The 15,447-nt window shown below is 37.2% G+C and overlaps 1 protein-coding gene and 1 pseudogene across 3 annotated transcripts in view; one reads left to right on the top strand and one right to left on the bottom strand.

Annotated features, from left to right (window-relative positions):
- Nucleotides 1–15,447, top strand: part of TENM1 (teneurin transmembrane protein 1) — a 756,077-nt gene that overhangs the window by 41,622 nt on the left and 699,008 nt on the right. The gene's annotated exons all lie outside the window — the stretch shown is intronic.
- Nucleotides 3,067–3,184, bottom strand: LOC112483239 (annotated as a pseudogene).

The following is a 15,447-nucleotide window of genomic DNA, read 5'->3' as shown; positions in this document are numbered from 1 at the left end:
CAGAGGACACTTCGGTTGCTTCCATTTCTTGGCCACTATGAACAGTGCTGCTATGAACATCGGTGTGTAAATATCTTTTCAGATATGGGTTTTCAAGTCTTTGCTGGATCATATGGTAGATCAATTCTTAGTTTATTGAGAAACCTCCATACGGTTTTCCATATGGATGTACAAATATGCTGCCCCACCAGCAGTGTATGAGGGTTCTTTTTTCTTCACATTCTCTCCAGCATGTCTTATTACTTGTCCTGTTGATTATAGCTATTCTAACACATGTGAGATGGTTTCTCACTGTGGCTTTGATTTGCATTTCCCTAATAGCTAACGATGTTGAGCATCTTTTCATATATTTCTTAGCTATTTCTACACCCTCTAGGGAGAAGTGTCTATTCAGGTCTTCTGCCCATTTTTTCATTGGATTGTTTGTTATTGTTGTTGTTATTGCCGTTATAGAGTAGTATGAGTTTTTTTTTTTTTTTTTTATATTAGGCTCTTATCGGAGGCATTGCTTGCAAATATACTTTCTCATTTAGATAGATGTCTCTTTGCCTTGTTGAAGGTTTCTTTTGCTGAGCAGAAGCATTTTAGTTTGATGTAGTCCTATTCATTTATTTTAGCTTTTACTTCCTTCGCTTTTGAGGACAAATTCATAAAATCTTTAAGTCCAAGTTCCTTGAGTTTGTTCCTATGTTTTTTTCTATGCATTTTATTGTTTCAGGTCTTATATTCAGGTCCTTAATCCATTTTGAGTTAATTTTGGTGTCTAGTGATAGACAACAGTCTAGTCATTCCTTTGCAGGTGGCCTTCCAATTTTCCAAGCACCATTGAGTGAAGAGGCTTTCCTTTGTCCACTATATGTTTTTGGCTTTTTATCGAAAATTATTTGCCCATATAAACATGGGTCTACTTCTGGACTCTCGATTCTGTTCCACTGGTCCATGTGTCGCTTTTTCTGTGAATGCCATGCCATTTTGATTACTGTTGCTTTGTAGTATAATTTGAAGTCAGGTAGAGTGATGCCTCCAGCCTCGTCCTTTTTTTTTCTAGTTGGCTTTGGCAATTCAGAGTCTTTTGACCTTCCCTAAAATCTGATGATTTTTTGTTCTATTTCTTTAAAAAATGCCAATAGGATTTTGATGGGAATTGCATTAAATCTTTATAATGCTTTAGGTAATATGGTCATTTTAAGTATGTTGATTCTTCCAATCGAAGAACACAGAGTATCTTACCATTTCTTTGTATCTTCTTCAATTTCTTTTAATAGAGTATCTTATAGTTTTCATTAGATAGGTCCTTCACATGTTTCATTAAATTTATTCCTAGATATTTTATTGTTTTTGTTGCAATTACAAAAGGAATTTTTTTTTCCTTTATTTTTCTGACACTTCATTATTTGAGTATAGGAACACTATGCATTTTGGAAGATTGATTTTGTATCCAGAAACTTGAATTTATTTTCTTACTGTTTCTTGGAGAGTTCTTGTGGAGTCTTCTATATAGAAAATCATATCATCCACAAATAGTAACAGTTTGACTTTTTTGTTTCTTATTTGGATGCATTTTATATCTTTCTCTTGCCTGAATGCACCAGCTAGGACCTCCAATGTTATATTGAATAAGAGTGGCAATTGTAGACAGCCTTGCCTTGTTCCTGACCTCAGAGTGAAGGATTTTATTTTTTCACCATTAAGTATAATGTTGGCTGAGGGTTTGTCATATATGGCCTTTATTATATTAAGGTACTTTCCTTCTATACAGATTTTGTTATTTTTTTTTAAATCATAAATGGATACTGTATTTTGTCAAAAGCATTTTCTGCATCTACTGATATGATCGTATGATTCTTATTAATTTTTGTTAATGTGTTGTATCACATTAATCTATTTGTGTTTATTGAACCATCCCTGAGCCCACTGGATAAAGCCCATTTGATAGTGGTGTATAATCTTTTAAATATGTTGCTGTATTTGGTTTGCTAGTATCTTATTTAGAATTTTTGCACCTGTGTTCATGAGAGATATTGGTCTGAAGTTTTCTTTTTCTGTGTTATCTTTACCAGATTTTAGTATCAGGGTAATATTGGCCTCATAAAATGAGTTGGGAATTATTGCCTCTTCTTCAATTTTTTGGAAGAGTTTGAGGAGAATAGGTATTAAATCTTCTTTGAATGTTTGATAGAATTCACTGGTGAAGCCATCTGGTCCTGGACTTTTACTTTTTGGTAGGTTTTTGATTATTTTTTTCAATTTCCATTCTGCTGAACAGTCTTAGATTTTCCAGTTATTTTTAATTCAGTCTAGGACGGTTGTATTTTTCTAAGTACTGGTCCATTTCTTCTAGATTATTAAATTTGGTGTTATATACTTTTTCATAGTATTCTTGTATGATCCTTTGTATTTCTGCAGTGTCAGTCATAATTTCCCTTCTTTCATCTGTGATTTCTAGCCAGGGGTTTGTCAATTTATTAATCATCTCAAAGAACCAGCTCTTTGTTGAATTTATTTTTTCTATTGTTTTTTTGTTTTCAATTTCACTCATTTCTGCTCTAATTTTGATGATTTCTTTCTTTCTGCTGACTTTAGGCTTCATTTGTTCTTCCTTTCGTAGTTTTTAAAGATGAAGCGTTAGGTTGCTTATTTGGGCTCGTTCTTGTTTTTGGAGATAAGCCTGTAATGATATAAACTTTCCTCTTATGACCACTTTTGCTGTGTCCCAAAAGTTTGATATGTTGTACTATCATTATAATTTATTTCTATGTATCCCTTGATCTCTCTTTTTATTTCTTCTCTGACCCAATTATTCATCAGTAGTGTGTTGTTTAATCTCCATGTATTTGTTTTTCCCACTTTCTTTTTACAGTTTATCTCTAGTTTCAATGGATTATGATCAAAGAATATGGTTGGTATGATTTCGAACTTCTTATATCTGTTGAGGCTATCTCTGTGTCCTAGTATGTGGTTGATTCATTTTTTTGTTTGTTTTTTAGGTGAGGCAACCCTTGGTTGACCTCACAGATTGCAAGGACCTGGTCAGGTTACAATACCATATTTTATTTTATTTTTTTACGCCTACAGCACTTGGTCTTTCTAGGTGGTCTCCCATCCAAGTACTAACCAGGCCCGACCCTGCTTAGTTCTGAGGTCTGTCAGGATCAGGCTCGCTCAGGGTGGCATGGTCATAGATGTGTTTGATTCTTGAGAATGTTCCATGTGCACTAGAGAAGAATATATAAGCAGCTGTTCGGGGGTGAAAGGCTCTGTAAATGTCAATTATGTCCAGTTTTTCTAATGTGTCATTTAACAATGTGATTTTTTTATTGATTTTTTTGTTTGGGTGGTCTGTCCATATCTGACAGTGAGGTACTTAGGTCCCCTACTATGATAGTGTTTTGTTCTATTTCTCCCTTTTGTTCTGTTAGTAATTTTTTAAATATATTTTGGGGCTCCATGTTTAAGAGCACAAATATTAATAAGTGTATGTCTTCTTGGTGCATGATCTCTTAATCATTATGAAGTGTCTCTCAGTATCTTTCTTTAACTTTTTTATATTGAAGTCTATTTCGTCTCATATTAGTACCACTACTCTTACTTTTCTCTAATGACATTTGCTTGAAATATCATTTTCCACCCTTTCATTTTGAGTCTATAGTTGTCTGTGGAACTGAGATGCATCTCCTAGAGGCAGCATATGATTAGATTTTGTTTTTTGATCCAATTTGCAATGCTGTGCCTTTTTGTTAGTGAGTTCAGCCCTTTTACATTTAGGGTGATTATTGAAATATGAGGTCTTATAGTCATTTTATTTTTGCTTTCTGGTAGCTCGGTGTTTCCATTGCTTTCTTGTCCTTGTGTTTCGGTTTTCTTTCTTTTGGTCGTTTTTTGTGGGTATTCCCTCTGGATCTTCTTTTTTCTTTTTTTTTTTCTTTCTTTTTTTTTGTTATATACTTCAGCTCTTAACTTTGGCGTGTGGTTACCATTATGAACATGTAAAGGATATATATATATATATACGTATATATATGTATATACACACATACACACACACACACACACACACACACACACAGTTGTCTATTTTCTTCTGCATGTGCCTTATCTCTATTCCCCTTTGTGAATTTGGATCTTTGAATCCTCTCCTTTTCTGTCATTTTTGTCTCAATTTTTCCTAGGGATACTAAACATTCATTACTACCTTGCTATAGCAAATCTCTTTTTATTGTTTAACATCATAATGCCCTGTTCTTAGTAAGGGTTGCACTCCTCTACTTCTATTTTCCTGGTAGTCACCTTACTCCTAAATATGATTTTTTTGTCACTTTTTTTTTTATGTGATCTAACCCCTTTCAGTATTTCCTATAATGCAGGCCTCATAGTGGAGAATTCCCTCAATTTTTGTATGTCTGGAAAAGTCTTTATTTCTCTTTCATATCTAATAGGGAGCTTAGCTGGATACATTATTCTGGCTTGTAGTTCCTTTTATTTAATAGTTCGAATATTTGATTCCAGTCCTTTCTAGCTTATAAGGTTTGTGCTGAGAAGACCAATGGGTTTTGCATTATAAGTTACTGTTTTCTTTTCCCTGGCTGCCCTGAGAATTCTGAATTTGTCATTGATTTTTTATAATTTTGATACAGTGTGTTTTGGTGAAAGCCTGTTTGGATTGAGTTAATAGGTGTTTTTTTTTTTGACTTCTTGAATTCCAAGCTCCAGTTCATTCCTTAAAAATGGGAAATTCTCATCAATTATTTGTCTGAAAATGCTTTCTAATCCCTGCTCCTTTTCTTCCTCTTCGAGAATGCCCATTATTCTTGTGTTTCCTCTCCCGATGGTATCAGGTAGTTCTTGAATTTTTCTTTCATTATTTTTCATTCTTCAGTTTCTCTCTTCTTCCTTATGATTTATTTCTAGATTTCTGTCTTCAATATCACTAATCCTTTCCTCCATTTGGTCGACTCTATTTCTCAAGCTTGCTATTTCATTTTTCACTTGAAATGTGTTTTATCTCCAGAAGTTCTATTTGGTTCTTTTGAGGGTTTCACTCTCCTTGCTAAATAACTCATTCTGCTCATCTAGTTGTTTTTTCAATTTCTGAAATTGTTGATAAGACTCATTTCAGATTTCATTGAGTTTCTTCGGAAGTACCGTCCTGAATTCTCTGTCATTTAAGTTGCATATTTTTATGTCTATAAGGTTACTTTCTGGAGATTTTTCCCTCTCTTTCTGAGATGCCTTGTCACCCTAGTTGTTCATGGTGTTTAATGGACTATTTCTCTGCCTGGGCATTAATGGAAGTGTATTCTGCTTTTATTTATTTATTTTTTTTTAACAAAGATTTATTATATAAAGGTCTCTTTTTTGTTTGTTGCAAAGAAGGCGTTTTCCTTTTGGTTTCCAGTTCATAGTGTCTAAGCCTTTTTGATCCCTGCTTTATATAAAGCCTTATTAATGCCTTTTTTTCTTATAGATATTTAATCGCACTCGCTACTTCTCATTCTCAGTCCATGTCAGTGTTAGCGACAGTTTCGGTAGCTTTTGCTCAGATTCCTCGGGGCTCCGTGGTGTTTGGTCTCAGAGGATATGTGAGTGAGTCCCTCTGTGATAGAGGCTGTGGCTCAGCCTTGATTTGCAACCACGGATGGTAAAATTCAATTTCTGCTATCCTTGCTTCTCTGCTCTCTGCCCTAATGACTGGGCCCTGCCGCTAACTGTGTTGAGCTCACAGCTCTCCCAAGCATGGTTGTTCAGGGAACTCACCGTAACTTCTCTCCTCTCTCTCCTCCCTCAAGGTACCCCAAATACAAGAGGCAAGTTTTTTGTTTCTTCCAGTCCACTGACCGACACCCGGGTTTCTGACCAATGTTAGCTCTTATGCACAGATCCCATGCTCAAACATGCTCATGTGCAGTTTGTGTATTTGTTTGTGAAGTTTTAGATATTAAGCTTATTGTTTTTTCCAGTGAAGAGATCTGGGGACGTCTCTCACTCCACCATGTTTCTCTAAACTCGCAATTCTTGATATTGATCCAAACATCCAACAAGCCTGACTGTGACCAGTTGTCCGCACTATCCACTTCCAAGTCTGCAGCTCTATTTCCATTTTTATGTTTTTTTTATCTTTTTGTTAAAGTTCTCATTAAGTTTATCTAGTCTTCCTTTAAGTTCATTGAGCATCTTTATAACCAGTGTTTTGAATTCTGCATCTGTTAGATTGCTTGACTCCATTTTTCCTTGATCTCTGTTCTGTTCTTTTGTATGCTTTCTACTTCTTTATCTTTCCATTTTGGCTGTCTTTCTGTGGCTATTTCTATGTATTAAGTAAAGCTCGTAAGTCTCCAGGCCTTATTAGCATGGCTTTGTGTAGTAGATGGCCAGTGGCACAATCCGAAGAGGGGTTTAGCTGCAGGCCTAGTTTAACTGCAGACTGTGTCCCTCCAGGGCCACTTGTTAAGATTCAGCAAGCAATCCACAGATTCTGTGGTTATAGTTGCCCCAAGAGGCCATGCCAGAAAACAAGGTCAGCTGCTACCAGTGTCGGTTTGGGAGCTGTTCAACAAGGGACACAGGACTCACCAAGAACACAACTGGATGTGGCTTAAGTGGGGCCGTGAGTTGGGGGAAGCAGAGTTTCAGGGAATCCTATAGGTGGAATGTCCTCTATTACCTAGTTTGTTGACGTCTCAGTTATGGCAGTGCTGCATCTGCATGCTGGAATAGGCGAGGAGTCAACAGAGGAACAACAGATGCTGCCAGCACTTCTGTCTGAAAGAAAGCCTTGCCTCTGGCCCTTGCTCTAACAACTCAGTGTCCCCTTATAAGTCCCTGCTCCTCCCCGAGCAGCCAACCTCGTTCTGGTGCTCAGAGCGAGTGAATTTGTCACTGCAAAAGTACAGTCACATGGCCCCTTTAAGAGGCATCTGTAGCTGCTGGGTGCCACTCCCATATCCTCTTTCTCCCTGAGCCACTCAGGACTGAGTAGCCTCATGTTTTCACCCCCTCCAGCCTTCTACTGTTGCAAGTCGATATCTTATTTCTCTCCCTAGTTATCATGCTTCTGTTTATCTAGACCTCCAGGTTACTCTGCTTGCTCTTTGCTCCGTGTTTCCGTTTCAACTTTGATGTGGTCGCAAGAGGATATGAGTGAAGCATCTATCATCTATGCCATTTTCTCGGTCTCTGTTATTTTTATTTAATATTTACAAGTGCCCTATGCAATAATTTTTATCTTCATTTTAAGGAAAGGGAACCTAAGGCTTAGAGAGTTTTAAAAACTTGCTTAAGGTAATGTGATGGCTGTGTAACAAATTTAGTATTGGAACTCAGATCGCCTGCATTCAAATTCCATGTTATTTCTACTACATGTGGCCAGCACTTATGTGACTTAATCTATTTATATCTATTTAAATATGGCATTGCTATGCACCATATATGTCTTGTAGACATGTTTTTTGATAGAACCATTTTTTAAATGAAATAGTTATCAGCATTTAAAAGTAAGAGATTTAAAATAAAGTTACTTATTTTTAACTTGTCTTAAATGTATTGGGAAATCGGCAACCCTGAGTGGGTGTTCTCACATGTCAATACCAGCTGAAGTTGAGCAGTAGCAACTCTTTTAGACTCAGTGTGTACTCTGATTCTCCACAGCCCACACCAGTCTTTATGGTCTTACCTGGCCCATGCAGGTATTTAAATTTGTAACTTTCTAGACCATATCATCTGAAGAGCTCTGTCCGGTTCCAAAGTTATGATCCAATGCTGAAAATTCCTTTATAAGTTTATAGTTTTACTTCTGGCTTCCAACCATTCATTTGACAGCCTTGCTTATATTTCAGTGAGTTTTCTTCCTTGGTTTGTTCTTCGCTTTGCTTATTTTTATGGTTTAGCAACTATGTAAGTGATAATCAAAACTGCACACTAAACTCCTATTTTTTTTTCCATTTTAAAGTATGATCCAGTGAGTCTTTATGCAGAAAAAGCGTGAAAAAAAATGCTAAACATGTTAAAAGTCACAAGTATGAATATAGAGTGTAAGCAGCATAAATAACAAATAATTCATAATGGTAGTTAAATTCTGCCAATGTGGAAGCATACAAGCCAGTGTACAAGTCCATGTCTTCATTAAATCTATAATTCACCATAGCCTTTAAAATCCAAATAATTTATTAAACTAATTTGAGATAGAAGAGAAAATCCAGTGATAATGGTAAAGGGCATGTGGGAAAAGATCTCTTTCATAAAAATCATTCTAAATATCATTATTCTTAAGCACAGCATCATTAAAATATATTTCTATAACATAAAAGTTTTTAGTAGTATTATGCAATATGAGGTACCATACTGCAGCATTATATTAAATTCTCTCCATATTTATAAGTTTAATGGCATTCATTTTATAACCATAAACAATGGAATTTCTGTTAGACTCAGAATGAATTACAACGTCGTTTAATGGTGTAGATACAACCTGTTTTGTCAGCTCATAGGCCCAATCGTCTATCCCTGTGGTTGGCCTAGAGCTGCCCTGAGGCACAATAGCCTATTCAGCCAGGATAGTCAACTTGTTTGGTGGTTCATACTCTGTAGTTACTTGTTTGATTTCACACAGGTGGAGTAGGATCCCACTTACATAGGGCAAGGTGAAGTATGACATACAGTCTTCTTTCCTCGTATCAGCCACAAGTGCTTCTCTATATACCCTGCCATAATATACAGAATTCCCAGCCTTGGGGAGTCATTTCTTTGGGTAAAGTATCCCCTTCTGGAAAGCAAAACCACTTAGAAAAGGTTAAGCCATTGTCCCATATACAAGTAGTTTTGGCTTCATTAAGAGCATAAAATTGTTCATTGGTTTGTATACTGAAGTGTCATGATGCTTGGGGGAACAGAGTACAGAACAGGTAATCTTAAGGGGAAAGGTAGAATACTTGGGTCCAAATATAAGGTATTCACTAGGAATGTTGTATCCAGGATGGAGCTGTTTGGTGCAGAGCCTTGAACAATACATACTTGGTTGGGGATAAAGGGAAGAGACGGTAAATAATGGGGATGTTAAAGTGAAATAAGGTTAAATTTCACCTACTATATGTCACTCCTTCCCTGGGGCTAGTTCTCATGTTATCTGTTGATTGTAAATTAAAAGAGTAGTAAGCCTTCAATTAGAATGAGTCTTTGAAGAATGGGGCACTATAACTGAAAGCTTTTGTTATTTTGGATTGAAATATACTATAAAAAAAGATACTAGTGAAGCTGAAAATTGTTGTGAAGGAGCAGATAAGGGAGAAAAAGCCAATTTAAAAATTAAATAAGAAAATGGAAAGAGGAATAAATAACACAGAAAAATATTAATTTTTGAATTGACTTTTCCCAATTATCCATCCACTCCTCCCACCCTTAATAATTTAGAAATATACCGTTATCTACATTTTATAACATTGTATTAGTTTTCTATTACTACTGTAATAAACTACCGCAAACTTAGTGGACTAAAACAATGCAAATTCATTATCTTACAGTTCTGGAAGTCAGAAGTTTGAAATGAGCCTCACTGAGCTAAAAACAGTGTTGGCAAGGCCATGTTACTTTCTAAAGCCTCTAGAGAGAATCTATTTCCTTGACTTTTCCAGTGTCTAGAGGCTGTCCGCCTTCCTTGGCTAGTGGCATCTATGTCTTCAAAACCAATAATGTTATATATCTTTAGCCTTTATTGAAACTTTATTTCTCCCTCTGATACCTCTCTGCCTCACTCTTCTACTTTTAAGGACCATTATTGAGTGCATTGGTTACACACAGATAATCCTGGATAGTCTCCCTATCTTAAAGTCATTTGATTAACAACCTTAATTCCCTGTGCAATCTTAATTCCTCTTTGCCATGGAACCTATACTCAAACAAAAATATAAATGTCCAAATCAAATTCAGTCATATGTGTCCTAGCATCTCAAACTTTTAAAACGTTGGAATATCAAAATGTGCCTATTTACCTAGCCCTATGATTCTTATATATTCCAAACAAAAGATGGAGACACCAGATCTGACAAAGAATTTTTTTTTCAGATTTGTAATCTGATCTAGAGGATAACATTTATGGAGACATAAAAATTAATGAATCATTTTATGAATCATTTTATGAATCACTTTTATGGAGAAGAATATAGGAATTCCATAAAGTTGAACTCTCCCAGAGATCAGGAACTTATTTTTTTTTTTTTTTTTTTTTTTTTTTTTTAATCTCCAGAAGTTTTATTTGGTCCCTTTTGAGGGTTTCAGTCTCCTTGCTAAAAACTCATTCTGCACATCTAGTTGTTTTTCAATTCCTGAAATTGTTGATAAGACTCTTTTCAGATATCATTGAGCTTTTTCAGAAGTACCATCCTAAATTCTCTGTCATTTAAGTCACATATTTCTATGTCTGTAAGCTTATTTTCTGGAGTTTTTTCTCTTTCTTAGATACATTGTCGCCTTTGCCTTTCATGGTTTTTAATGGACTATTTCTCTACCTGGGTATTAATGGAAGTTTATTCTGTTTTTGTTTTTGTGTTTTTTTTTTTTCAGAAAGAGGATTTATTTTATATTGGTCACTAACCTGTTGCAATAGAAGAATATAGGAATTCCATAAAGTTGAACTCTCCCAGAGATCAGGAACTTATACTACTACACACCTTTCTTTCAAGTAAAAGTGTATCAGAAGTCTCTTGAATATCCTTGAAAAGTGCCTAGGTAGAAGGTTATTAATATCTACCAAAATGTTAATATCTTTATTTCAAAATTTTCTTTGATTTCTATTGTATAGCTTAACTTGTAGAACTCTTATTAATGCAATGCTAAGCTCATAGAAACATGTGCTTTACCTAATTTTTGGTGTCAGTAAAAGTGATGCATATTCAGAGGGAGTAAAAGACAATAAACAACATTTAGTAGTAGTCCAGTTAATCTAAAATCCTGCACATAATCAATTACCATTGTAATGACACTGTGGACTGCAACTCTAAGAAAGTATATAACTCATACACCATTGAAAAAAATATTTGAGAAAAAAATTTGGGTTTCCAGTAGGTGGCATCTAAGCCTCTTGGATCTCTGCTTTATGTAAAGTTTTAATAATGTCTTTTTTCTTATAGATGTTTAATCACGCTCGCTACCCTCAGTCTCAGTTCCTGTCAGTGTTAGCGACATTTTCGGTTGTGTTTGCTAAGATTTCCCTGGGGCTCCATGGCGTTCATAGATAAATATGAAAGGAAACAATGATGAGCAATGAACCTGGCTCTCTGGGAAAAAAAATATATATATATGTATTTTAATCTAAATGGAAAGACAGATTGCTTAAGGTAAAGTTCCAAACTCGGATTCTTAAACAGAAAATACATTTTATAGACATTTAAGAGCAGTCCAGAACAGATTGTTCAATAGAAATATAATGTAAGTTATAGATCTAATTTAACATTTTTTAGTAGCCACGTTTTAAAAAGTAAAAAATAAATAGATGAAATTAATTAAAGATATTTTATTTAACTCTCAGAGGATATGGGGAGAGGGACCCTCTGGATTGGGGGATGGAGGCTGCAGCTCAGCCTCAGTTTTACAACCCCAGCTGGCAAATATCAGCTGCTGTTTCTCTGCCATCCCTGCTTTTCTGTCATCACCATTTCTCTGCCTTCTGCCCTGAAGCTTGGGCACTCCCGCCGGCCTCGTGGAGCTCAGAGCACTCTCAGGCAGGGCTGTTCAGGGAAATTGCTGCACCTTCTCCCCTCCCCTTCCTCCTACAGGGAGCTCGGGCTGCGAGAGGCAGCTTAATTTTTACTTTCATTCTTCCACCAGACACCTGGGGTTCTGACCTGTGATAGCACTTAGGCACAGATTTTAGATGTACTGGTATGCAGTTTGGGTGTTTTCTGTTGAGTTTTAGATGTTGAGCTCATTGTTGTTTCAAGGAGAAAGATCTGGGGAAGTCTCTCACTCCGCCATGTTTAATATAATCTATTTATTTTTTTACATAAAATTATGAATGGGACATTTTGCTTTTTTTCATGCTCTCTTAGAATTTCCACGTATATTTTATACTTGTAGCACATCTTAATTCAGACTAGCCCATTTAAAGTGCTCAATAGTCACATGTAGCTAGTGATTACAATATTGGACAATGTAAGCCTTTAATTAAAAATTCTAAGCCACCTCAACAAAACATAGGAGTTGGAGTTAACAACAAGGGGAGACGTAATAGCACCCAGAAGACCTCATGGGGTTAGGCAGGTGAGGTAGAAGGATGTTAAACACAATATTATTTATAGGGTTAACAATAACAAGTTAAAAGATGTGAGTAAGGAAAAAAACAGGGTTCACCTCCTTCCATGACCACGTTAAAATTACAACCAAATTATAAGACAAACAACCCGAAATCTAGCTGATCATAATACATGCATCTGAGTATATAAAGAAAAATCCACATTGAGTCCGGTAGGAGGGGTGGAGACAAGAAGAAAGCTGGTCCCTCACCCGCATGGGGAATTTGAGCAGCGGGACGAAGAGTGCACTGGACTCCCCTGAAGGAACGAGGGGACCTAGCCCCACACAGGGGCTCCCCATTCCAGAGTTCTAGTCCTGGGAAGAGCAGCTCCAACAAAATCTGACTGTTAAAACCAGTGGAGGCTCTGGCCATCTGGGTGATACAGAAAAAATCTGGAAACCCAGATGTCCTGTTAAAGGGCCTGCACATAGACTCACTTGCTCATAGGTGCTCACCTTGGGCCCTGGTAGAGGGTCAGTAACTTGAGAGGTGCAAGAGACATATGAGGAAAGACTCAGGTGCGTGGTGCTGTGACAAGGGATAGGGGGACAGCCACCACTGCTCCTTTGTCAAGCCCCCCTCCAGGGCAGTCTACAGGTTGACACCATGTTACTTGTGTTGAACCCTCCCCCCACATGGCCAATTCTGAAGCTACAGTGGCCCAGTGAGATTGGCCTGCTCCACCCCGTGTCTCCCTGGGGCCCCATCACCCAGCCCACAAATTGCCTCTAGAGGCCTATTGCCACACATCCAGCCCCCCACCCCACCCCGCAGCTTCCCTGGGCTGCATATTTATTGTCAGGAAGCACCCTTCAACTCACATGGCCCAAGCACAGCCCACGCATTTTGGCAGAGACTGGTGGCAAGCCACTGGTGCCAGCTTGAGCCTCGATATCTTTTGGATGGATCACGGGAGTCTGAGGGTCTGAGGAGGACAGCAGTTGGCTTTGTTGTGATCTGAAACTTGTACATGAAACTGAAGATTCAGCACTGGCATGAAATCTGACTCTGCATTGGCTGGGTGAAATTTGTTCACTTTACTCCGGTGACTCCCTGGGTTCCCACTACACCCAACTTGCATATCACTTGAAGCTGTTTCAGCTATGGAGTCATACAGACAGCTGGCAGGCAGGCCCAGGCCTTGAGGTGAACTGTTCCTTTTGCTAAGCCACCCCAGGCCCAGAACTAGATGTAATTTACCTCAGCTCATACTGGATTCTCTCCCACATGCATCCAGTTCCAATATAGGCAGTAACCATCTATGGATTCCTTTGTAGCTCCTATCAGGTAGCCCCATGCAATGAAAGGCAGCAACTGAACTTGGCCTACATGAAAGACCTTCCCACGGGACCAACACATTGGAAGGCTAACATCAGACCACGACAAAGCATCACTTTCTAGCCCCATAAGCAACACACTCAAAGGTGGTCTCAACAGGTTCATGAGAGTGCTGGGGCAAATCCCATTTCATGAGGTCAGCTCCTACATAGCAGCTTATAGCCTGTGGGTGTGGTGAATCCCCACAACCATCAGTTTGAGAGTCAGTCCCATCCACTGATGTGCTAACAACCATCAAGGTTTAGCTACAATGCGAGAACACACACAACCATATAAGGAACATTTCGAGAGCCCCTGGCACAGGGAAACTGTGCCACTAGGACACACGGAACAACTACTACATAAGGACGTCTTGCTAAGGCTGGGAGATGTAACAGATCTTCCTAATACATAGAAACAAACACAGAGAGGTAACTAAAATGAGAAAACAAAGAAACATGCCACAAAAGAAACAAGAGGAAACTTCAGGGAGGGGGGGGGAAATGAGATGAAACAGAGGCAAGGACCCTAGCAGAGGCAGAGTTAAAAACACTGGTTATAAGGATGCTCAATGAATTTAGGGGAAAAATAGATGATCTCAGTGAGGATGTCAACATAGAGATAGTAAGTATAAAAAAGTATACAGAAACCATAAAGAAGAAAAAGTCAGCAATGAAGTATACAATAACTGAAATGAAGAATACACTAGAAGGAATCTACAGTACATTAGATGAAACAGAGGATCCAATCAGCAAGTTAGAAGACAAGAGAGCAGAAAACACCCAATGAGAACAGCAGAAGAAGAAAAAAATAATAAAAAAATGTAGAAATTTTAAAACACCTCTGAGACAACATCAGGTGTACTAAGATCCTTATCATAGAGGTACCAGAAGGAAAAGAGAGAGAGAGAGAGAGCAAGAAATTGATAACTGATTTGAAGAAATTATGACAAAAAACTTCCCTAACCCGATGAAAGAAATAGATACACAAGTCCATGAAATGCAGAGTCCCAAACAAGTGGAACCAAAAAAAAATACCCCACACCAAGACACATCACTATTAAAATGCCAAAGGTTGGAGACAAAGAATCTTATAAGCAACAAGAGAAAAGCAACTAGTTACTTGCAAGAGTACTCCCATAAGAATGTCAGATGAGTTTTCCACAGAGACTTTGAGGCCAGAAGAGATTGGCACAAAATTATCAAAATGATGAAAAACAAGAACTACTCTACTCAGCAGGGCTATCAATCAAAATGGAAGGTGAGATAAAGAGCTTTCCAGACAGGAAACATCTAAAGGTATTCATCATCAAGCTAGAATTGCAAGAATTGTTAAGGGGACTTCTATAAAAAGAAACGGGAAAAAACTGTAAATATGAATAATTAAGTGGAAATAATTATGTAAATAGCAATAATCACTTTAGATGTAAATGGAGTAAATGCTCTCATGAAAAGATGTACACTAGCTGAATAGATAAGAAAACAAGACCCATACATATGTAGTCTGTAAGAGACCCACCTCAGTTCAAATGATACACACAGACTGAAATGAAAGGGATGGAAAAAGATATTTTGTGCATATGGAAATGAATAAAAAAAGCTGAGATAGCAATACTTTTATCAGACAAAATAGACTTTAAAACAAAAGCTGTAATAAGAGGCAAAAAAGATCTTTTTCTAACAATAAAGAGGTACAAGATGATAAAACATTTATAAATGTTCATATACCCAACATAGGAGCACATAAATATATAAAGCAAATATTAAGACATGTAAAGGGAGAAATAGACAGAAGTACAGTAATAGTATGAAATTTGAATCCCCCACACACATCAATGCAATAATAACTCA

The sequence above is a fragment of the Pteropus alecto genome, unplaced genomic scaffold, assembly GCF_000325575.1.
Source record: "Pteropus alecto unplaced genomic scaffold, ASM32557v1 scaffold116, whole genome shotgun sequence".
Taxonomy (NCBI): Eukaryota; Metazoa; Chordata; class Mammalia; order Chiroptera; family Pteropodidae; genus Pteropus; species Pteropus alecto.
The sequence above is the reverse complement of the archived record's forward strand: the minus strand, read 5'-3'. Positions and strand labels throughout refer to the sequence as shown.